Here is a 20,595-nt window from a genome sequence, read left to right on the forward strand (position 1 = left end):
AACAATAGTAAATGTTCCGTCCTGTAAAATAGCTGAAAGTGTGTTACAAGTCAATAGCAGTAGTGGTAATTAAGTTAAGTGTTTGCTGTCTTGCAGACCGATACGTCTCGAATACGCGCGAAAATTTACTGTTAGAAACTCGCGAGAAACGACAGTGTAATTAAGAGTTAGACGCCGAAAGTTGGTCGTGACCAGACGTGGCATGTATATAAGGTGATTGTCCAGACAGGGGGCTCATAGTCTCCAACAGCTCTCAGAAGACAGCAACACGTGTGGAACATGGCAGCCCGTGCAGTTATGGTAAGTTATAAAGTGCATTTCTTTTAGAAAATGTTATTTGTTTCTGTTGTCATTTACCTGGCAAAAGTACATCGAAAAAGACATCACTGTTGTGAAACAAACAATGAAACATATAATTAGGTGTGATGAAAGTATAAGAGTAATATAATAATAATGACAACAGCAAGAGTAGCAGTCTGAAATATCTACTTCAGTACCAAAAAATGTTAAACTGGTATCAGAAGAGAAAGAAATACGTAAAACAAAGTTCACTAAAAGAGACGGAAAAGGCAGAAAGATAGCAACAAAATAGTAAATACAACAAACGGGAGGGAAAGATAGTCCACAAAGAGCATCAGAAAGATGGGAAGTTGTGAGGAGAAAATTTTATATCGGAAGACACAATTCTATCTCCCGTTATACTTTATACCAGAACAATTAGTTATGAAAATAATAATCTCATAAAAGGGAACACTTATATTTTTGACAAGAAGGAACGTTGAACTAAGCTTCTCAACCTTGTTCATTATCATTTATTTCTTAGTTAAAAAATTTAAAAAAAAGTATTACCTTCTCGTAAAAAGGAAACAGATTTTCATAGCTTCATCTCACGTAAAAGTAATAAAAATAATGTTAGGAGTATATTACACCTGATAATGGAGGAACCCACAGGGACCGATAGCAATGTGTATCACAATTAACTACGAATATTTGTTACTGAAGGCGTTGCTTGACGTCTATTTGCAGTTCGCGTTTTCAGTCGTAAGCAAACGTCATGTAAAGGGGCGAAACCCGTGTGGAGGCAGGTTAGGACCTCTCATTCATCGCCTTTTCTTCGGAAATTTCTATTGAATGAGTACATTACCCCATTTAATGAAAGGTATAACAGTTTCAAAATTTCGGTAGATACGACAGTTACGAGCGTTAACCACACTCGACGCTGCTTGTCCACTTGCACCTCATCACTTGTGAATTGCACGTACAGAACAGTTTATGAAAAAATTCAGATGTGCATGTGCAGCGAATTATGTACAGACCTATGGCAGTATAATAATTACGTTATAGCTGTCACATGCAAATGCAACAAATTCACGATAAATACAATCCAAGAGATAGCTTTCCTGGTGTTCAGTTTTCTATGTCATATAATAATGTTTTAGACCTTTAATATTAATAATAACTGTGTTCGGTGTGTGTGTGTGTGTGAGAGAGAGAGAGAGAGAGAGAGACAGTCCATTCCAAGTAAACACAGCCCACACCATTATGGAGCTACCGCCAGCTCGCACAGTGCTTTGTTTGACAACTTGTGTCCATGGCTTCGTGGGGTCTGCGCCGCACTCGAACCCTACCATCAGTTCTTACCAGCTGAAATCGGGACACATCTGACCAGGTTATCGTTTTCCATAGGTCTTGGGTCTAACCGATATAGTCACGTGCCCAGGAGAGGCACTGCAGGCAATGTCGATGCTGCTATTAAAGGCACCCGACTGCGTAGTTTACTGCTGCAGACCATTACCGCCAGATTTCGCCGCACTGAAATAACCGATACGTTCGTCCTACGTCCAACAGCAATTTCTGAAGCTACACTCCTGGAAATGGAAAAAAGAACACATTGACACCGGTGTGTCAGACCCACCATACTTGCTCCGGACACTGCGAGAGGGCTGTACAAGCAATGATCACACGCACGGCACAGCGGACACACCAGGAACCGCGGTGTTGGCCGTCGAATGGCGCTAGCTGCGCAGCATTTGTGCACCGCCGCCGTCAGTGTCAGCCAGTTTGCCGTGGCATACGGAGCTCCATCGCAGTCTTTAACACTGGTAGCATGCCGCGACAGCGTGGACGTGATCCGTATATGCAGTTGACGGACTTTGAGCGAGGGCGTATAGTGGGCATGCGGGAGGCCGGGTGGACGTACCGCCGAATTGCTCAACACGTGGGGCGTGAGGTCTCCACAGTACATCGATGTTGTCGCCAGTGGTCGGCGGAAGGTGCACGTCGACCTGGGACCGGACCGCAGCGACGCACGGATGCACGCCAAGACCGTAGGATCCTACGCAGTGCCGTAGGGGACCGCACCGCCACTTCCCAGCAAATTAGGGACACTGTTGCTCCTGGGGTATCGGCGAGGACCATTCGCAACCGTCTCCATGAAGCTGGGCTACGGTCCCTCACACCGTTAGGCCGTCCTCCACTCACGCCCCAACATCGTGCAGCCCGTGACAGGTGTGAATGTCGTGACAGGTGTGAATGGAGGGACGAATGGAGACGTGTCGTCTTCAGCGATGAGAGCCGCTTCTGCCTTGGTGCCAATGATGGTCGTATGCGTGTTTGGCGCCGTGCAGGTGAGCGCCACAATCAGGACTGCATACGACCGAGGCACACACGGCAAACACCCGGCATCATGGTGTGGGGAGCGATCTCCTACACTGGCCGTACACCTCTGGTGTTCGTCGAGGGGACACTGAATAGTGCACGGTACATCCAAACCGTCATCGAACCCATCGTTCTACCATTCCTAGACCGGCAAGGGAACTTGCTGTTCCAACAGGACAATGCACGTCCGCATGTATCCCGTGCCACCCAACGTGCTCTAGAAGGTGTAAGTCAACTACCCTGGCCAGCAAGATCTCCGGATCTGTCCCCCATTGAGCATGTTTGGGACTGGATGAAGCGTCGTCTCACGCGGTCTGCACGTCCAGCACGAACGCTGGTCCAGCTGAGGCGCCAGGTGGAAAAGGCATGGCAAGCCGTTCCACAGGACTACATCCAGCATCTCTACGATCGTCTCCATGGGAGAATAGCAGCCTGCATTGCTGCGAAAGGTGGATATACATTGTACTAGTGCCGACATTGTGCATGCTCTGTTGCCTGTTGCCTGTTCTATGTGCCTGTGGTTCTGTCAGTGTGATCATGTGATGTATCTGACCCCAGGAATGTGTCAATAAATTTTCCCCTTCCTGGGACAATGAATTCACAGTGTTCTTATTTCAATTTCCAGGAGTGTATTTTACTCAATGTTGCTTGTCTGTTAGCACTGATAACTGTACGAAAACGCAGCTGCTCTTGGTCGTTAAGTGAAGGTCATCGGCCACTGCGTTGTCTGTGATGAGAAATTTTATATTTTCGGCACACTCTTGACTCTATGGATCTCGCAATACTGAATTCCCTAACAATTTCCAAAATAGAATGTTCCAAGCGTCTACCTCCAACTACGATTCCGCGTTCAAAGTCTGTTAATTCCATCAGTGCGACTATAATCACGTCGGAAACCTGTTCAGAAGAATCACCTGAGGACAAATGACAGCCACACATTGCACTGCACTTTTATATCTTGTGTAGGCGATATTTCCGTCATCTGTATACATACACATTGTTATCCCATGACAATTTGTCACCTCTGTGTAAATATCAAACAGTAATTTCATTTGAGCAACTGTATTGATAAACAAAAGGGAATTCTTTTATTAGCTGTCGTTGAATTAGTTACCACCATTTTACTTCTTAATACCACGTGGGGATGAAATCACATTACCTGTAAAACAGCACTGTGTTATTTACCGTATTGTGAATCGGTGACTGTGTGGCTGCCACACTATGGTTTTAAAGGTCTCGGGTTCTATCACACGTCAGTCATAGGACTTTTATCTCTTACTTATCACTTCCTTCACCTCTGACAATGTTTTCTGATCGATATATACCCAGCTGCACCGTGGTTCGGAGTCCGTTGTAGGTCTGCTGTAACTGACCGGCTAAGTCAATTCAAAGGTCTGGTGAAGGCAATGGCATACCATTTCCAACAGGACCATGTGTAGCAAAACACTTGTTGTTCAAACCAATCTGAGAGCTGATGGCGTTTAATTTTTTCACTAACTTGCTGTAATTAAGGATTTATTATCTGTTAAATTGCGTTCTCTAAGCTTGTTTAATGTAAACTTTCAAAACCGTTCACCTGGACCCATGTGGGACGTGCACATACGATACGAATGGGTTTTGTCGAAATATGTAACAGAACTGACGTTTTTGCATCAATGTGAATCTTCTAAAGTAAAAGGTGTTTCAAAACGAATATAGGTGTTTTAAGGCTTTATAGGTTTTATTACATTCAAATAAAAATTATGAAAATACATTAAATGAAAGAGCAACTCAAACACGTATGTTTCTATATCTGTAAGCAAAGGGATGAGTGTGGAACGACGAACAGGATTAAAGAATGCGTCGAACGAGTGAGATTCTTTAAAGCGTAGTCCTAAGAAATCAATTGTGAAGGCTAGTCGTGAATTAGCAGTATCTGTGACGTCTGTTTTCAGACTTTTAAGGAGAATTCCCTAATGATTTACGAAATAGAATGTCCTATTCGTCTAGCTCCAACTACGATTCAGGGTTCAAAGTCAATTGCCGTCGAGAGGCCATAACCAAATCGAAATTTTTTTCGTATGGATCACCTGAGTACAAATGACAGATCCACCAATTACGGATTACGTGCCAACTGTGCAAACAAAACATTGTTGCATGACGATGAGAATTTTTTTGGATAGTGTCGTCTTCAGTGATGAATCAACATTTCACCTTTGTGGAAACGTGAACACACATAATGTGTGCATCGGGGAGTCAACAAATCCCCACGAGATATTACAGGTGCATTGAGACTCCCCTAAATTGAATGTCTTTTGTGCCTTATTTCGGCGGGAAGCTTATGGACCTTTCATTTTCGGTGTAGCAATTGTAACTGGTATTTCTTATCTTGACGTGCTAGAACTATAGTTCTTTACTCAATTGGAAGAAGATAAGCCACATAATTTTTTGATAGTGCGCCCCCTTACTGGCGTAAAACAGTAGCGATTGGTTAAACAGCGGTGTATCAAACCGTAGACTGTCCACAAGGGGCCGAATGACAGAACTAGTTTTCCAGGGCGTCCACGCTCACACACGATCTGACGCCACGCGATTTTTACCTTTGGCCGTTCATAAAGGACCATGTGTATGTGCCTCCTGTAGCAGCTTATCTACCCGATTTTAGAAGCAGCATTGTTGTAACAATTACTCAAGACACACTGATCAAGGTTTGGAAAGACCTCACCTATCGATTCGATGCGTGACGAATGATGCTCACATTGAACACTTGTAATAAAAACTGTTTCAGTTGCGCTTTTATTCGATGTATTATTTATAATTGTAAGTGAATGTAATTGTGACAACGCGTGACGGATCGTTTCAGCATGTAAACATTAAAAAAAAGGATGGAAGCAGATAAAGTACGCTCTAATGACACTTGATTTTGTACAGTTGGCAGTCCTGCTCGCGATGATGGTGACCGTCGCCGTGGCCGCAGTTGGAGGAGCTCGTGTCGCGAGAGAAGAATCCCTGGTGACGGCAAACACTTTTGGTTTTGGCTTCGGAGGTTGGCCGTGGGGCGGCTGGCCATACGGTAAGTGAAAAATGCTTCACACCAATTACTAAGCTGTGATGTCGATTTAAAAGTGAGAGAGATCACTTTCACCAACTATACCTTAAATGAAACATTTATCACACATCTGAATGACTGAAACAGCTTAACCATCTGCTGGATGCTTAGGACATTGGCTCGAAAAACTATACTTCTTTAAATTAGTTAAGTGTCGTAATTTGAACATGCTTTTGAAGGTTTGTGTCTCGTCTTCATTCTTCAATTGTTTTGCCCATTGAAACAAGGCGCATTTTAATGTGATAGTATGCGTTGACGACTTTCGCTTTCTTACCCTCCCAAAATTCTCCAAGAATTCACACAGTTGCTTCACTCGTTTCGTAAACATTTATTGCAAGTTTTCTGTTTGGCTATTATCTACGAGTCTACGTCTAGTTACTAGCAATTCACAGGTAACAAAATGTCTTGTGTGCTTTTCGTTTTCTGTTACTTTCGTCCAGTCAATTATAAGAACCTTCTTCGAACTGATTTTCTTAGGCAGTCTTTTGGTGACTCTAATATCCGTTCTCTAGCTATAACCATAGAATTTCAAATGTACTTTGCATACAGATGAACCTGTCGCCTTCGGCTAGCAATATGCTGTTCTCGATCTTAATTCCATTTTCCCGCAGAGTTTATGTAGTTTCCTACAGTTTTCCATTTCCCCTTTTCAGTTCCGTTCCTTACACAGAGAACATCTAGCTAACAGCTGTCTTCCATTGTTCTAGATTCGAGTTTTGCAATAGTGATACTTACATTGCATTCTCCCACGCAAGAGTCTGAATGTCTTTTGGAATTGGCCGCTGTTTTTAAGTTGCTGGCACTGCACAGACCTGATGGAGGACTGATATGTCCAATGTACTTCCATTATTTTTTTAAAAATGCTAAATATTATTTATAATGAAAATCATTCTTATAAATCGCATGTCCACAATGGCATAAACTATAGCAAAATCTGTTATTTTTATCACTTTTAACAACTTCACATTAATTACAGAAAACACAAAACAATGTGCAATCATCCACGTTTTATGGTCGAATAGACTGGAGGTCGATATCGCCACTTTTGTGCCGAATTCTGGATTAACTAATAGATCACACCCTGAAAAGTTTTCCATACATTCGACTTATTGTCGCTGTTATTAGCACAAATATCTTCCTGAGCGTCACAGTCACAAAACTGGTCAGACGAATATCCCTCTGACGAATAACGTAACAAGCTGCCTTGTATTTCCTGTGTACCATGCTTGCTTTGTGTCCAATAGACAATACACTATTTTACAAAAACAATTAGTACGAAAATATACAGTTCACACATGAGCAAGGCAGTCTTCTATTTATATTTATAAATACGTCGGCAGAAAGATATGATCATCTGTGACATTCAGGTATCAATTCGGGGCGTCTATCAAATATACACGGTGATTTCAATTTTAGAACTCATACCCACAGTGCAGTAAGATTAATGTTTGTTGACCCATGCTACCACTCAAAGTTCCTGGTATGTTAAGACAGTGCAGTAGACAGTACGTAATCACGAATTATTTTTAGTCAAGAACGCTTTAGATCTGAGCTTTCCATATCGCCGTTCCTGCCCTACTATGAAATTGATATTAAATGTATCAGAACAAGAATTTGAAATTTCAACGTAAGTTTGGAGCGAAATTGCTAAATAAATATTTTTACCATCAAATGGGTACAAGATTTTTGAGCTAGCCACCACAGATTTGCTTCAAAGAGGACAAATAATGATTCCCCAATAAATGTTTCATTTCACTTCTTCTGCCAATAATTTTCGTCTTTCCTTTGCAGGTTTCCCCGGAGCGTTCCCACATCCATACTTAGGCTGAGCTACCGTCAGGTGCCTGCATGACAACGATTGAAGATAGTTTTGTATTTATCTTGTAAAGTTGTACTCTACATTAATCGATTAAAAAATTTACCTATAACCGCATTGACTTTGTCTACTGTTCTTGCTGTACGTATGATACTGTCAGTTACAGTTTTTTCGTTGTTTTTAAAATCTATTCTTTGAAGTAGACAAATGAACAACACAAGGATGGGTTTCACGTACCTGTTTATATCACTGAGCTAAACTTTTAATAGACTAAGTGCGACCTTTTAAGAGGTTTCATCAACCAGGCCCATACCGGTCTGGTACACCTTCTCCATAAGTGCAACGTATCACATCCTCTGTCCCTCTTACTAAATCGGTGGGTTCGATTATTTTCATTCTTCTGTTAGCACGATGCTTGAGACTGAGAAATATTTCTATACTACAAAATTTTGAAAAACACAGCCCTCAGTCGCGAACACAATTAATTTGTAACCTAGGTTTCGGTGTCACAAGGGACACCTTCTTCGAACAGAATTAAAACTTGATGTTACAGCATAACGTACCAAAAAATACGAAAGCTGCGATCGTACCTGACAGCGTCAGATAGTCAGAATTAAAATAAAATGCAACAGAGGTGCAAGCTACTAGGGGCTGTCATGTGTCCTCTGCTACAGTCAACACAAGCAGGTGCAGTTGCGCGGAAGAAGTTGTTTCAATAGTATAAAGCCGCTGCTCGACGAGATCTAACACTTTGACGTACCACCTACTTCTTGCAGATTCAGAGATACCTTTTCTTTCTATTTTTACGGCTCATATACGTAAATTAAAGAAAAAGCTTTTCTTGTTTTTTTATAACGTATCTATTATAGCAAGCTGTGATGTCATTTAATGGATTATTTCGCAAATGTCTTCTTTATGCGTTTATTATGGAATTTTTGGACTACAGCCAGTCATTCATTAGTTCTATTTTACATCATGCAGTATTCCGTTATTGCAATTACTTCATGTACACCGTTCAGGTGTTTGTTTATTTCCCTCTCTGCAGTTACGAGAGATGTTTACAAAATAGCTTGTTTAACCAATTAGCCACCAGATGGCGGTATTGTCGTGAAGTTGCCGTAGCGCACAAGTCACATAATGTTCTGTTGACTGTAGCAGATGACACATGGCAGCCGCTAGTGGCTTGCACCTCTGTTGCATTTTATTTTAATTCTGACTATCTGACGCTGTGAGGTATGACCGCAGCTTTCGTATTTTTTGGTACGTTATGCTGTAACATATTTAGTTTTAATTTTGTTCGAGAAAGGTGTCCCTTGTGACACCGAAACCTAGGTTACAAATTAATTGTGTTCACGACTGAGGGCTGTGTTTTTCAAAATTTTGTATTATACAACAGTCGCTGATTGACAGCCATGTTAAAAACCTTTATATAAATAAATCATTGTATATAAATGATCGTTCTAATTACTAGAATTCTGCATGCCGGTTACTCACACTTTTTAGTTAAATAGATAAGTTTACTTGTACGACTTTGCATCTCCACTTTTGAAATCTATAGGTAGTATTAGTTGCTTATTACTTGAACATCTTAACGAAGGTTCTTGTATTTGACAAGATGCGTCATAACGTATGAATATTTATTACTGAGTATTATTGAGAATTTTGTATGATATTTCTGAAGATTAACACCCCTCAACTTTAAGAGAAAAGAATAGAATACGGAATCTGCTGACTGTTTAGTAAGGCGTGAAATTATAAGAAAGCAATAATTGTGTTCCATGAACACCGAGGAAGTTATCACGCACATCTGTAATTGAAATGCTCATTTGCCGCCTCAAGATGACGAACTGTCAAAGTAGTAGGAAGTTACAATGGTTCAAATGGCTCTGAGCACTATGGGACTTAACTGTTGTGATCATCAGTCCCCTATAACTTAGAACTACTTAAACCTAACTAACCTAAGGACATCTCACGCATCCATGCTCGAGGCAGGATTCGAACCTGCGACCGTAGCGGTCGCGCGGTTCCAGACTGTAGCGCCTAGAACCACTCGGCCACTCAGGCCGGCAAGAAGTTATAGCTAGACCTACCTCTTCAGAGGTGAACAGGTTTGCAGTGCGCCACATGCATCTTTGGTACGGCTGAACATCATCCAAGCTGTATGAACAATACGACAGTACGTAATATCCTATGTTATTTGATTTAAAAAATATTTTTCTGCACGCCAAAGCCTCACACGTGAATCGGACAGAATATTCATCTGTAAAAAAATCACACAAAACACAGTATCAAAAGTTAGCCCATACGGTATATGGTTCTTAATGCATACCAGTTCTAGAACTTTTGAGAAACTGTAATTTAGTCCGTTGATTTTGTGTTAGAATAAACAAAGCATAAAAGAGAAAGTGTTACTCTTACAAATATCAACGCCAATCTAGGGAGAGTCTCACCTTTTTGTTTCAACATTTTGTGTCCAGGAATACAATATACGAATGAATCTTCCAGTATCAAGGTTCGTGTATTGATTTCGTATCGAATACAACTGTGCTCTTAGGCTGAGTTTCGTTAGATTACTTGGTCACTATCCAACGCTTTTCTTCTAAATCGCAGAGCGTTACTATTAACATGACACAAACAGTTACTTTACGCTCAGTCACGTAGCAGTGCACGAACAACCAAGGACGGCTACCATTCATTTGTTTCACAGATAAATTTTATTTAACAGTGTAGCCATAAGTAAAGCTCTGGGTACAGCTATGATCCACTGAATCTGTATTACGGTACAAGTACATTAACCATCGATAGTTTTTTTTTACGTACAGTACCGATATGCCAAAACGTCTTGACAGACAAACTGCAAGATTTTCCGGGGAAGAGATCCATTCCGTCACATCATGCCTTTGGATCAATAACCGTAAATGGTCTTAAGAAAACCTCACTTCGTAACACCGAACAGAGGGATTAAAATTATTCTGTGGCATATATCAATTAAATCTATTTTAATAGAGATTATAAAAATTTCTCAGCGACTATAACGGATCACTTTAGGGAATGAAAGAAATCTAACTTATGACAGGAGCTTCGTTTTATCTGTCTGGTTACACCAGAATAGACAGTTATGAAGAAGACGCGCCCTACATAAAAGAAGGATCTACTAGAAACCCATGGCTTTCCACAATTTGAGATAAATTGAGTGTCTGTGGTTTTATAATAATGATAGAAGGTAGGATAGTTACATAAGTGTCTTCTTAGAAAGAACCAGTCGAAAATGCAAAAAAAAACATATCTAAGAATTTCATTTACGTGAATCAGAAAAGACTATTTGATCCTGGAGGTACTCATTCACAACGTTCATAATCGAGTTACAAACATAATGAGGCAGTCCATCGTTGTTCACAGAAATCTTAGAACAAGAAAATTTTGTTGTGGCAAATGACAGTAGCTCCTCCAAACCACACTAATTAAGCTATCGATAATTCCTTAGCGACACCGGTTAAAGTAGCACACGTTATGTAGGATACTGTAGAAGAGAGAATACCAAGTTACTGACCACATTTCAAAAGCACTATTCTCTTCTTACAACAGTTTCTTGTCAACATTTCTATTCTGTGGAAGGCAACCCACCAGACGAATGCCTTCAGGAAATACTTTTCGACGCTTAAATTTACTACATTCCATTAGCCTTGTTTTACTTTTGTTCATCTTATAACCTCTCAAGACGCTGTCCACTCCATTCAGTCGCTCTTCCAAGGCTTTTGCCCTCTCTGTCGAAATTGCAATGTCTTGGGCAAACTTCAAAGCTTTTGTTACTTCTTCTCGAACTTAATTCCCTTTCCGAAAGTCTCCTTGCTTTCCTTTACATATACAGCTCGCTCATTGTACAGACTGAATAACATCGGGGATTGGCTGCGATCCTGTCTCGCTCTTTTCTTAACCACTGATTCCCCTTCCGCGTCCTTCAACTCTTATAACTGCAGTCTCGTTTCTGTACGAGCTGTAAATAGCCTTTCACTCCCTGTATTTTGTCCCTGCTGCCTTCAGTTACGATTGTCATATTTTTTTTCTAAGTCTACAAAATGTACAAAAGTAGATTTACTTTTCTTCACTCCCTCTTCTATGACATGTCCTAGGGTCAGTATTGCCTCACGTTATAAGAATTAAAAACAGTTAACATCCACATCTTCTACATGGATACTTAGCAAATCACATTTAAGTGCCTGGCAGAGGGTTCATGGAACTATTCCAATCTCGTATAGCGCCCGGTAAGAACGAACACCTGTATCTTTCCGTACGAGCTCTGATTTGCCTTATTTTATCGTGGTGATGGTTTCTCCCTATGAAGGTAGGTATCAACAAAATATTTTCGCATTCGGAGGAGAAAGTTGGTGATTGGAATTTCGTGAGAAGATTCCGTCGCACCGAAACATGCCTTTCTTTTAATGATGTCCAGCCCTAATACTGTATCATTTCTGTGACACTCTCCCCCATATTTGGCGAAAATACAAAACGTGCTACCCTTCTTTGAACTTTTTCGATGAACTCCGTCAGTCTTATCTGGTAGTAATCCCACACCGCGCAGCAGTATTCTAAAAGAGGACGGACAAGCGTAGTATAGGCAGTCTCCTTAGTAGATCTGTTACATTTTCTAAGTGTCCAGCCAATAAAATGCAGTCTTTGGTTAGCCTTCCCCCCAACATTTTCAATGTGTTCCTTCCAATTTAAGTTGTTCGTAATTGTAATACCTAGGTATTTAGTTGAAATTACGGTTTTAGATTAGACTGATTTATCGTGTAACCGAAGTTTGAGTTTCTTTTAGCACTCATGTGGATGACCTCACACTTTTCGTTATTCAGATATCTTTTCTAAATCGTTTTGTAATATGCTTTGATACTTTGATGACTATTAGTCGATAAACGAGAGCGTCATCTGCAAACAACATAAGACGGCAGCTCAGATTGTCTCCCAAATCGTTTTTATATATATAAGGAACAGCAAAGGGCCCATAACACTACCTCGGATAGCGCCAGAAATCAGTTCTGTTTTACTCGATGATTTTCGGTGAATTACAACGAACTGTGTGAACTTTTGCCATCGCTACCTTCAGAAATGACACTGCGGGAGGTACTTATCAAAAACAAAGTGTGTGTGTGTATGTGTGTGTGTGTGTGTGTGTGTGTGTGTGTGTGTGTGTGTGTGTTTTATTGAAATAAGTAAAATTGAACGAGTTAAATATTAAACTAAAATTTGGGAAGGTAAAACTTTCTCGTTGCATCCCTTACATGAGGTGAAGATTCTGCGTATTAAATGTGGTAAATTTTCGAGTATTTTCTAAAACTTGTGTGGGATATTATATTTGCCTCCTTTCTCAAGTAAATGAGTTTATCATCTGGTAGCACGCGGAATTCGACGAAAGTGCTACACCGAATTTTGAATTATGTACTTCATCAAATAATACGCACACACGAATAAAATGTACGTTACTTTTATAGGCAGTTTTCTTCATTAATTAATATAAACCTGAAACTTCCTGGAAGATTAAAACTGTGTGCCCGACCGAGACTCGAACTAGGGACCTTTGCCTTTCGCGGGCAAGTGCTCTACCAACTGAGCTACCGAAGCACGACTCACGCCCGGTACTCACAGCTTTACTTCTGCCAGTATCCGTCTCCTATCTTCCAAACTTTACAGAAGCTCTTCTGCGAAACATGCAGAACTAGCACTCCTGAAAGAAAGGATACTGTGGAGACATGGCTTAGCCACAGCCTGGGGGATGTTTCCAGAATGAGATGTTCACTCTGCAGCGGAGTGTGCGCTGATATGAAACTTCCTGGCAGATTAAAACTGTGTGCCCGACCGAGACTCGAACTCGGGACCTTTGCCTTTCGCGGGCAAGTACTCTACCAACTGAGCTACCGAAGCACGACTCACGCCCGGTACTCACAGCTTTACTTCTGCCAGTACCCGTTTCCTACCTTCCAAACTTTACAGAAGCTCTTCTGCGAAACATGCAGAACTAGCACTCCTGAAAGAAAGGATACTGTGGAGACATGGCTTAGCCACAGCCTGGGGGGTGTTTCCAAAATGAGATGTTCACTCTGCAGCGGAGTGTGCGCTGATATGAAACTTCCTGGCAGATTATATCTGTGTGCCCGACTGAGACTCGAACTAGAGACCTTTGCCTTTCGCGGGCAAGTGCTCTACCAACTGAGCTACCGAAGCACGACTCACGCCCGGTACTCACAGCTTTACTTCTGCCAGTATCCGTCTCCTACCTTCCAAACTTTACAGAAGCTCTTCTGCGAAACATGCAGAACTAGCACTCCTGAAAGAAAGGATACTGTAGAGACATGGCTTAGCCACAGCCTGGGGGATGTTTCCAGAATGAGATGTTCACTCTGCAGCGGAGTGTGCGCTGATATGAATCTTCCTGGCAGATTAAAACTGTGTGCCCGACCGAGATTCGAACTCGGGACCTTTGCCTTTCGCGGGCAAGTGCTCTACCAACAGTATCCTTTCTTTTAGGAGTGCTAGTTCTGCATGTTTCGCAGAAGAGCTTCTGTAAAGTTTGGAAGGTAGGAGACGGATACTGGCAGAAGTAAAGCTGTGAGTACCGGGCGTGAGTCGTGCTTCGGTAGCTCAGTTGGTACAGCACTTGCGCACGAAAGGCAAAGGTCCCGAGTTCGAGTCTCGGTCGGGCACACAGTTTTAATCTGCCAGGAAGTTTCATATCAGCGCACACTCCGCTGCAGAGCGAACATCTCATTCGGGAATATAAATCTGTGTTATCATATATTCTGCTGTTAGCAGTGTGAGATTCGACCAATGGGATAGAATTATTTAACCGTTTTTAGAAAGAGGTCGCAGACTGTCGATAGTAACAGAAAAACTTAATTACATTATATTTTCATTTATCGATAAATTACGCGAATCCATTCTTTGTGATCAAGAAAACAACTCGTAGAACATGTTCAATGACATGGTTCGCTCCTGTCCATATATGCTTTGTTTTAACAACAGTAAGCAACCACTTACAGTTAACTGAGTTTGTATCTAATGACAGAACGTACCAAAATCGTAAGCTGATGTGTGCAGCGTGGAAGTGGACATCAAGCCGCCGTCTCGCAACAGTTTTTTGTACTGGAATGATGACCAGAAAATCATCGCATGCCAAAAATACGAAAGCAGCTTAAGGAAGGAAGGAATAGAAGGAAGATCAGGGTTTGACGTATCGTTGGCGATGAGGTTAATAGAGGCAGAACCTGAGCTCAAACTGTGAAAAGGAAAGACAAGGAAAACGCTTGTGTTCTTTGCTCGGGTACACCCGACCTAGGGCAACCACTGTAACAGAAAGGTACAACAAAAGAGATAACACCAGCACGTCACAGAAAATTAAAAATCGAGTTCAAATGGTTCAAATGGTTCAAATGGCTCTAAGCACTATGGGACTTAACATCTAAGGTAATCAGTCCCCTAGACTTAGAACTACTCAAACCTAATCTAAGGACATCACACACATGCATGCCCGAGGCAGGATTCGAACCTGCGACCGTAGCAGCAGCGCGGTTCCGAACTGAAGCGCCTAGAACCACTCGGCCACAACGGTCGGCTTCGAGTTCATGAAATACGATTTTTATACGATACTATTCATATTTTTGGGCCACATCCCTTTCTGCGAGATTCAATCTTCGAAATCGACTCCTGCAGGTTGCTCTAAATGAACCACGTGTCCACCAGAAACCAACTGCGGCTATCAGCTTAGTTGATAGCTTGTAGAACACACGTGGGAGCTTTACAAATTGCCCGCCTTGTTTGCATTAGTTTGTGGCCGCCGCATCGAGTGTGCTCTTCATCTAGTGGAGGAGGGGGGTGGGGGGTGTCGCGATAGGGCAAATGCGAGGCCTCGGGCAAATGAGGCCTTGCCGTGGGGAGGAGAGTAGTGAGATGGGATGGGCGACGACGTCCCCCTCTCTCTGTGTCAAGGAGGTCACGTGCTTCGATTTGTGGCGAGGCATCCTAACCTTGGGCACTGGGAAGTTTGTGTGTGTACAACTGTTTTCTTAGCGTAGAGCTCACTCGAGTCTTCCGTAACTGAATAAATTGCTTTGTGGCAATCTAGTTGGGCATGCTAGGTGATTCGTGGCCGCGGAATTAAGCTCCCTTGTTGCTTGTTGGCCTAGTCTAAGTTTTGGCTCTGAGAAACCCACTTCCTGTCTGAAAGGGCAGATCGAACTTTTGCTAGTGAGCGTGATTGCTCCGACAAGAGTCTTTCACTGCCTTGCCTGTCTCGTCTCCGGTGCCGAACAGAGTTGCAAATTTTTGGTTGTTTAGATTTCTTGGTCCATGCTCGGCAGTACTTACGGAATTATATATGTATTCCACCATCTTTTGTGATACCCACAGTGCGTGAGCACTGTAACTGCAGCAGTGTTGAGCGTGCAGTGTTGGCCCGGACTTATCAAGACGCGCCTCTGGTCTGTTCCAGAGTCACGGACGGTGTGGTATGCCACTTTATGGGACTCTTGGACAGCAGTGCCTTCGCAGCTGTGCTTCTACACGCACTTTCTCACTGTTTTGAGAATGCGTCACTGAAAATATGCGTAGCCTGTTCGAACACCCTTTGTCCCTCGCTAACTTCTTTTTTCTCTCTTGGTCTTTTGTGTACCTACCTTTCAGCCAGCACACACACACACACACACACACACACACACACACACACACACACAAAATTCTTTTTTGACTGAGACATTGGAAAATATAGTCCCATAGATAAATTAAAATTATTTCCAGGGCTCTGGTTCCAATCAAGGTTTTCGTAAGGTTTCTCTGGGTCATCAAGCGAGTGTCAGAACAGCAGATCCTCTCCCAGTTTTTTTCCAATTTGCTATTCCCCTCCTCCACTCCCAGCCTGCTGATATATTTTGGTGGAAAGAACAAATTTTTACATCAGCCCGCCTAACACAGTGAATGAAAGCTGTAATAAGTAAATAAATACATAAACAAATGAAAATACAAAAATTATTCTGAAATGAAATTGCTTCATAATCTTCTGGTTATGTGATGGATTACATAAGGTAAAATTCAAGGCACACCTAGATCCGAAGCTATCATTTGGCAGACAGTCCTTGGGATACTACATCAATATTCCAAGGGTACATGCTCGTCATGTACGGGCTACAGTTACTTACCGAGTCAATGATCATTCTGTAGCTTGTATTTTCACATGACAGCACAGCTGTGGAATTAGTGTGAAATTGTTGTTGCTTAGTCTCTTGCACGAAGTGACATGCCTGTAGTCCTCAAATGACAAAATGTAAACCCCAATAGCAACAGTTAACTGCAAATAAGAAACGACAATCGATCACTGAACCCGTAGCAACCAGAATACCAATATGCAAAACACAAACACTACGAACTTAAGCACCAACCTGATATTAGTACCCACATCATGAAATGGTCGTATGGCATTTGTTGCCCGGGATATCTCCTTCGGGGTTCGGCAAGTCTTTTTAGATGACACCACGTCGGCGACTAGCGTGTCGATGAAAGACACGTAACACCCAGTCTCTTGCTGGGAATCGAACCCGGGCCCCCTTGCGTGATAGGCGGTAACGCTACCGCTGCGCTATGGAGGCGGACACCCACATCATATAATGTTATGCATCGTGCCTAGTGAAGTAACATGATACATGGTATCATGTTGTATAGCATCACACATACCAGTGTGCCATTCAACATGACATTTGTCATGTGGTGCAGCATGACATAACGTATCGTTATAGTTTATAATGCATGCATGCCCGCACTCTGGGATATTTCCTATTGTAGATGCACCCGCTGCTCTCGGATACTTCCTATCATAGACGCATACCACTCTCTCGAAGCGCACAAATTTGTGTCTATTTGTTCATAACCCCTCACCATACACTTAACAGAGATAGGTCTAAGAGAGCACAGTCCTCCGAGGAAATAGGGTTAACTCGTAGAAAAGAGTGAATATGTCAAGATGTTTTGATTTAAATGTCTTTGAAGCTACCAAATAAGTCGAGAAGCTAGTTCATTTCTTTTACATCCCTATCTCTGCCAGAACAAACTAGCCATTTTTTGCTACCTTAGGAACACTCCTGATTTCGTTCCCAACTTAAACTCTACTATAATTTTGACATTAGATCGCCCTAGTTTGGCAATCAATGTAGATCTTTGTCGGCTCGGGCGATGTCTGACCCCGCAAAAGCTTTCGAACCATGTTGCTTACATCGTGACAACGGATAAAGCTTCCGCAAAGCAACAGGACGACCATTAGACCATTAATTAAACGTATTTGTCGACCTCCTTAAAAAATTCGAACCAATTCGCAGAAGCGTGAAACATAGAGGTGGCCCACAAATGGAAACGCTCACAAAAACCGTATTTTTTAAAGTTAAATTCCGAAAGAAGCAAAATTTTTGAAAGTGAATTTTCAGTTCTATTGTAAGAATTTATTCTTTATTTTCCTGATTTACTTTAAACAGTTTAGGTCCTTTACATTCACGTCGTAGCGAATTTTTCGTGCTACACTTAGCTAGACTTTAAACAATCGTAGCTGGACAATGGACAAAAAAATCGTTTTGGCTTTATCCATCTATCTACCTTTGTGCAGAGTTTGAACCGATTCTTAAAAGTTTAAAGTATAGAAGTGACGTTGAGTCAAAAACCTCACACACGAACGTGTTATTTTTTTACATGTAAAATCCAAAGAAAGCACGACTTCTTCAGAGTTAAGACTTATCTTAGGCCAGGGTCCGACGCTCCGGAGGACGAATTTTGAACGATCAGGTCATTCCAGTTCGGAGTTATTTCACGGTGATTGTTTTTGCACGTAAAATCTAAACGATGGTGACTTTTTTTGCACGTAAAATGCGAACGGTGCACAGAAAAATGGTGCCATTAGTTGAGCATTAATTTCAGCCCAGTTAAAATCTTTTGCGAAAGAAATTAATTGATTCGCAATATTTGCTTGGCCGCCAGCTCCGGTTCGTCGATGAAAGCTTGCGAAATACTGTAACATAGCTACAGTAAGACAGAAGTTCGAATGGTTATACAAATGGTCGTTCATCCCGGCCAAAAACTTTTCACTCCATATTCCTACCTCAAATAGGAACTTAGCACCGAGTGCTTCCGCACTCTAACTATTATTTTATTATAAAATATGATTTATCTTAACATAAATTTATGATGAAACATGTTACAATTAGTATTACATCCCCGCCTCTGGTAAAATATTTTGAAACGGTTAATCAGTCATATTGACTTCCGCGGAGATTCCTCTGCGTAGTATCTTAGTTCGTTGTTTATTTTAACTAACCTACTCTAACAAGGAACCTACATAGTTCCGGAGTCTCAACTGTGTTGCCTAATGAGGAAAGTGCCAGCACACACAGCGAGAACAGTAAACTATTACCTACTAATGGGCTGCTTTGGACAGGAGAGAGTGCTGACAAGAAACTTCAGGGGACTTGCAAAATGAGTCCCTATGCAGCACTGCATGAAATAGATACCAAATACAGCAAGAAAACTCTTGAAATACGCCTCTATCCAATACGAAGAACACGTAACGAAGAAGAAATCCTAAAAACAATAACAACAACAATATTATTTTATATATTTGTGTGGCAACACGCGCACAATATGTGGACGTGTGACTGGGGTCAAGTCGAGATTAGACGTTCAGAACAATGTAGCATCAAGACATAAGTTTATGTAATGCACTGTCGTACAGCTAATCTTGAAAGTCACATACGGTGGGACAATGTGTTTTCTGGGCTGGGAGTAAAACAGTATTAAAGAGTATGAATATGGTAGAGTTGTTCGTGAAGATGCGAATCTCAAGGTCAGATGCGTTGTAGTGTAATTACGTGTGTCGACGCTTTATGATTTTGTGTCTTAAACATAGATGACGTTGTAGGAAGTTATTTTCTGCACAGACAATGTCCGAATGATTTGCGAAGGTGTTAGAATATTATTCTGCCACTCTTTCCATCTACATCTACATCTATACTCGGCAAACCATAATTTTAGCCGACTGCCTTGCCGCAATGGTAACAACGGTTCCCGGTAGAGCGCGGATGTTAAGCACTGTCGGGCTCGGCTAGCACTTGAATGGATCACCGTCCGAGTCTGCCAAGTGTTATTGGCAAGCGGGGTCACTCACCACTTGTGAGGCCAATCGTGAACTACTTGATTGAGAAGTAGCGGCACTGATCACGAAAACTTACAACGACGACAAGGAGAGCGGTGTGCTGACCACATGTCCCGCTGTATCCGCACTCGGTGACGCCTTAGGGTTGTCGACGACACTCGGCCGGACGGAACCGTTAGTTCTTCAAGGCCTGTTCGAACGGTGTACCCTTTGTTTGTATTTTAGACACCTTAAGACTGTATTTGAATTAGTAATTAGTACAACTGAAGCGAATCTCTTTAAATTAATAAATTATTCGTTCTAGTTAATGAAGAATATATTTGCTTATGTTTGCAAGAAGAGGAATGATTTCTCACCACGTAATGGAGGGAAAAAGTGTTGAAACTTCCGCTTTGTATGTATAGAATGACAGTGCTGGAAAAACTCTTACGTTATTTGATTTTCAAACTGCTGAACAAAACTGAAAGTACTCAGTTCTCTCTTTACTTATTCTTATCATCACTAAACTGACACACAGTATTTTAGCGCAACGCAATCTGACTTTCAATAATCCCTACCAAAGAATGGCCCTAACAATAACCTATACCTTTCATTAATCACTTACCTCACAAAAATCTTCGTTACTCGAACTACTGCAATACAGCGAACGCCAGTACTGCCAGCTAGATAAAAGTTTCTAACTACTGAAGGCATTAACTACTGATAGGCATATAGTTAGCAAATGAAAGATTTTTATAGAGAACTAACAATGTATTTGCCTTAATAGTGTTCAAAAGTCATTATATATATATATCAGTTCGTGACATCCAGTTTTACAAATTTCCTTTTTCTGATAGACACACGTCCAGATCGTCCGCT

At 41.6% G+C, this 20,595-nt stretch overlaps 1 long non-coding RNA gene across 1 annotated transcript; it reads left to right on the top strand.

Moving 5' to 3' along the window:
* The first annotated feature begins 235 nt into the window (after positions 1-235).
* LOC126284668 (uncharacterized) lies at positions 236-7,674 on the top strand. Its single transcript, XR_007551522.1, has 3 exons — positions 236-300; positions 5,569-5,710; positions 7,538-7,674. It is a non-coding gene; the product is annotated as an uncharacterized LOC126284668 (long non-coding RNA).
* Positions 7,675-20,595: the final 12,921 nt, after the last annotated feature.

Source organism: Schistocerca gregaria, chromosome 8 (assembly GCF_023897955.1).
Source record: "Schistocerca gregaria isolate iqSchGreg1 chromosome 8, iqSchGreg1.2, whole genome shotgun sequence".
NCBI lineage: Eukaryota > Metazoa > Arthropoda > Insecta > Orthoptera > Acrididae > Schistocerca > Schistocerca gregaria.